The sequence below is a fragment of the Miniopterus schreibersii genome, assembly GCF_964146895.1.
Source record: "Miniopterus schreibersii genome assembly, chromosome: 5".
Classification (NCBI taxonomy): domain Eukaryota; kingdom Metazoa; phylum Chordata; class Mammalia; order Chiroptera; family Miniopteridae; genus Miniopterus; species Miniopterus schreibersii.
This window is the reverse complement of record NC_138106.1, coordinates 77,811,363-77,816,887: the sequence shown is the minus strand read 5'-3', so window position 1 is coordinate 77,816,887 and position 5,525 is coordinate 77,811,363. Positions and strand designations below refer to the sequence as shown.

Below are 5,525 nucleotides of genomic sequence, written 5' to 3'. Positions count from 1 at the left end.
GTAGAACATTGGGGAGAACATTCTATAAGTCCTGAGAAGGGGCAGAGAGAATTCAGATGTCTGAACCTTTCAAACCCCGGGGAATCACTCTGTTCCATTCGACACCCTGTTCATCATGCAGAAATGTCAGCTCCATTTTTTCAAGCAAAGCTGAATATTTATTGTATTTGCATTCAAGGAACACTGACATCACGGTCTTGGTTGATGTTGGTACCAATTTTATTTTAATTCTAAATTCAGAAGAGTCAAAGATGAATGCATACTTAATAAAAAGGAGGCTTTATTTCAAATTTAAATATTTATAGTATTTGTCAGTTCAGTGCACATTGAAGACATTGATCTAACTTCAAAAGTCTAGCACAAAACCGAACTGACTGCTGAGAACATATTTATCCTTAATACAACACAAAGAATAATAGTATCCTCTCATTGTTTGCTTGTCAGTGGATACAGACTAGTTATTTTATTTTATTATTTTAGTTCATGTCAAAACACTGATTGCAACTTCAAACAACCAAACAAATATTCCAGGTCATTTGTTTTCAGTTTATCATTTAATAGGTATTTCTTGAGACTCCCGCTAAGAGCTAACGGGGAAGAAGACATTGACCTCAAAAAACTCATAATCTACAGGGGCAAGACTCATATATTTTAAAATTAAATAAAATACTACCAAGAACAGTTTAAATTAATTTAGAATGAAGTGTCAACCAACTTTCTCACCGTGGGCACCTTTATTATAATTTAAGAAGAGTTCAGCAAAAATGTATCAGAAATAGGGAAAAAAAAAAAAAATTTGGCTTTTTGTTTCAAAAACACAATTCAAATGGTACTGCTCTAGATCAAGCTTAAAGATGGTACAAAATGTTTTTGTGTAGAATTCTTTTTTAAAAATACTTTTATCGAGATATAGTGCACACACATGCCATGTAATCCACCCACTTAAAGTGTACAACTTAATGGTTTTTGCATGTTCTCAGACATGTGTGACCACCACCACATTCATTCTTAGAGCATTTATATCACCTTAAAAAGAAACCCATACTTTTAAGCTATCATTTATTTTTTATAATTCCTTTTTTTTTTTTTTTTATGATTTTTACAAATATTTTGTTTATTTTAACCAAGCTGGTACAGACAATGCAATTTTAAACCCATATCCCAGGCCAAAGAGTACAAATAAAATAAAAAAGAACAGTGTTCTGTTGTACACACTTCTGCATGAGTAACTTTATTAACTGCTAATGAAAATTAGAACTTTTCTGGGATCTTCTGACAAGATTTTTCTCTACTCTTAAAATGGTTTCTCTTCATGAAGCCATCTTTGGAGTTAGTCTTTACTCTTGCCTTATCTGTCATCTTGACTCCAACCTGATATTCCTCTTCTTTTGGTCCAGACCTTCAGAAAAGTAGCTTCAAGTTGAGGAAAGATCATTTTACCACAGTTCAGTTTTCTGAAAAACTTCCACCTCCCACTGAAAGTCATAGTCCAGGAGTGAAGCAATCACATGCTAGACCTTCAGGGCCAATTAGAAGTCATTATGAACACTTGCATTGGTCGACCTTATTTATCACGAGCCTGAAAATGCACAGTCCTGAAAAAGGTGGCCTCCCTGTGCACGCACATAATATTTCAAAAGGAGACAGCAACATGAAAGGGACTGAGGTTTGATCACCAAAAATCAGCACAATGAAAACAAACAATAATGAATAATGGGCACTAGAATTCAAATTACCAGATGTTTTAAAGAGATGGGGGGGGGTCAATTTTCAGTTCCATTTTGAACACCACATTATAAAAGAACTATTTTTAAAAATAAAAAAAGATTGAGGGAAAAGAAAAGAAAAATAGTATCTAAACTGTTGAATGACCCCCTGTTTGTTCCTGAGAAACTTCAATCACATCTTCTTCCTCCATTCCCAGCTCTTTTGGAGTGTGATTATCAGCAATTCTCTGACCTTCAAAGAGAAACCTGAATGAATTTATTGGAACTCCCTGTCTTTGACAGTATGATTCTTTGAGTTTCTTGAGATGTGTTGTCATTTTTACTTTGAAGTGAATCTCACTGCTATCCTGTCCAATGACTTTGAGTTTAATGTATTCTCCTTCCTTCTTTTCCCCCAAATCCTCAGTTGAAGGTTTTGCCTCCTGGTCAGACATGGTGACGGTGGCTTCACCTGGGGGTCTCCGCACAGCAGCGGCCTCGGGTAGGCAGAAGCTCGCTCCGGGGTTTACAAACCTGTCTCTCTTCCCCACAGCACAACACCGCATCTGGAGGGACTTCCGCTATGTCATATTTTTTATAATTCTAAAAGAAAATGAGTTGTAGTCTCCCCCCCCCTCAGGTATTGGTAATTAGTTATCCACAAACTGGGTGCAGAAGAGAGAATGTGAGATAATCTTCCCAAGCTAAATTACACTAAACTACACTAAACTAAACTACATTTTAAAATGACAACAATAAAACCTAAGCATTCTGAGTCCCACATACTAAAACACTTGTAAGCTATGAAAGTATTATTTTTAGTATTCTAAAGTTCCCATATCCCCAGTTTGCTAAAGCCCTGGGAGTTACGTAATATAAAAGATGCAGGACCTTCTGACTTTCACCCCCAAGCTGGAGGACTCTGGTTCCTAAGATGCTCACGGGGAGTCTCAGGCCTCTCTGCCATGGAGCCTCACCTGTCCAGGCTCCTACATAACTTGGAGTCTTTGAGGGAAGACCCTGTCACTCCCTTGGAGCTAAGGTTGTTGGACATTTGGGTTTATTTGTAAATTTACATGCCTTCCGTGAACCAAGATTCTCTACAGACTAAATGGGCACTCAGCAGACCCATAAAGATAAAATAAGGTTAACTTAATTAAAATTAAAAGGTTAAAGATATTGAATTGGCTATAGATATTCAATTTTATATTAATCAATAGTATAAATTGATTCCTCTAGTATATGATAAATAAATAAAATTTTACATTCTCAAAAAAATTAAAAAAAGAACTAAGTCCATTAACTACCTTTGGTTTGTAATTCTCTCTACTCTGGCCCTTGGTTTAGGTAGACAAACTTCAGTGAAGATACTCAATTAAATTTCCCACTCACAAACCTGCTTCTGAAAATTTCTCCCATTTACACAGAAATGCTGCAATTTTATTCAGCTTTCTCATATCGCTCACATACCTTATGTGCCTCATGTTCTTCTCTTTGATACTTGTGATAGATGAAAAACTATCGCATATTCTTATCTACTTCTTCCATTTAGAGGTGGGGTCTACACGCCATTATGGTCAGTTCATATTTGACAAAGGAGCCAAGAGCATCCAATGGAGTAATGACAGTCTCTTCAATAAGTGGTGCTGGGAAAATTGGACAGATACATGCAAAAAAATGAAACTAGACCACCAACTTTCACCATACACAAAAATAAACTCAAAATGGATAAAAGACTTAAATGTAAGTCACGAAACCATAAAAACCCTGGAAGAAGACATAGGCAGTAAAGTCACAGACATCCCACATAGTGTACTTTTCACTGATACATCTCCTAGGGCAAGAGAAACAAAAGAAAAAATAAATATATGGGACTGCATCAAACTATAAAGCTTCTGCACAGCAAAAGAAAACAGCCTCAAAATACAAAGGAACCCCATGGTCTGGGAAAACATATTTGCCAAGGATGTATCTGATAAGGGGCTAATGTCCAAAGTGTACAAAGAACTCATATTACTCAGCAAGAGGAAGACAAACAACCCAATTAAGAAATGGGCAAAGGACCTGAATAGACACTTCTCCAAAGAGCACATACGGATGGCCAAGAGACACATGAGAAAATGCTCAACATTGCTAATCATCAGAGAGATGCAAATCAAAACCACAATGAGATATCACCTCACACCTGTCAAAATGGCAGGGTGTGGAGAAAGGGGAACCCTGGTACACTGCTGGTGGGAATGCAGACTGGTGCAGCCACTGTGGAAAACAGTATGGAGTTTCCTCAAAAAATTAAAAATGGAGCTGCCTTTTGACCCAGTGATTCCACTCCTAGGAATATATCTTAAGAATCCTGAAACACTAATCAGAAAGAATCTATGCACCCCTGCGTTCATAGCAGCACAGAGGGTTGGAGGAGGGCAGGTGGGTGGAGGGGGAGAGAGTAACCAAAGAATTTATATGCATATATGCACAACCTGGACACGGACAATGGTGGGGAGGGGGATGAGATAGGGTAGAATGGGTCATTGGGAAGAAAAAGGGACATCTGTAATATTTTAAACAAAAATAAAATTAAAAAAAAAAATAGAAGTGGGATCTAATTCCCCGCCCCATTGGCTAGCCTTAGTTGCTTGACCAATAAAATGTGGTGGAAGTGTTTTTCTGCAACTTCCAAGGCTTGGTCATAAGAAGCCTTCTTCTAATTCCTTGTGCAGTGTTTGCTCCAGGGGAGCCAACCACCATGCAAAAAGTCCAGTTTCCAGGAGACTAGGAGGAAATCTAAGCCAGCCATGTGGAAGGCAACCTGAAGATGAAAGATGCCCAGCCAGTCCCAGCCTTCAGCTACCCCAAGCCAGGGATAAAACATGCACATAAGAGCCATTTTGGACCTCCAGCCCTAAGAGATGCAACCTGAGAAAACCAAGGAGCCCAACCGACAGCCAAATCAGAATAATTTGCTGCAGAGATCTAATACGAATTCATAGTGTATCAGCTTCCTATAGCTGCTGTAACAAATTGCCACAAACTTGGTGTCTTAAAACAATAGAAATTTACTCCCTCACAGTTCTGGAAGGCAGTAAGTTTGAAAGCGGCATCCCTGAGACAAAATCAGGGTATCAGCAGAGCCATACCTCCTCTGAAGACTCTAGAAGAAAATGCATTCCTTGTCTCTTACCCCTTCAGAAGGCAACCAGCACTCCTTGGCATATGCTCACATCACTGCATTTCTTTCTCTGTCTTCATATCACCTTATCCTTTACCTGTGTCTGCAGGAAACCTCCTTAGTCCCTGTCTGATAAGGACCTGTGTGATTACATTTAGGGCCCACACAGATAATCCAGGATAATAGTCCTATCTCACAATCTGTAACTTAATCATCTATTTTGCCATGTTATTTACATCATTCACCACAGAAACCCTCAGACTCCCAACTCACCCCTCCTCTCCTATATTTTGCTCCTTATAAGATTCTATATCTGCTTCCACACTTCTGTTTCTTTCTCCTACCCTCCATAAATTGTACAAACCTTCCTCATTGCCTTCAGGAGTCCATAGATTATTACCATCAATTTCTTCTCTATACCTGATTTCTGCTCTGAACATTCCATTTACCTTTCTACTCTGATGAAAATATGACTATTGATTAAGAGCGTTAGTTCCCTTGGTCTACTCAAATGGCCACTGATTTTTCTCCCATCGTAATACCACTGAGCTTGGAGGTGGCATAAATTGCTTCCTTGCTCCTCTTTGATACTTTCAGATCTTTCTCTCTCTTTCTTCCCTGAAATCCCCATATGACCCAGTACACTTCACTTT

General features: G+C 38.5%; 1 pseudogene across 1 annotated transcript; it reads right to left on the bottom strand.

The window, feature by feature from the left end:
- Positions 1-1,753: 1,753 nt before the first annotated feature.
- LOC308557442 (small ubiquitin-related modifier 1 pseudogene) lies at positions 1,754-2,254 on the bottom strand (annotated as a pseudogene). Its single transcript has one exon. The product of its transcript is annotated as a small ubiquitin-related modifier 1 pseudogene (transcript).
- Positions 2,255-5,525: the final 3,271 nt, after the last annotated feature.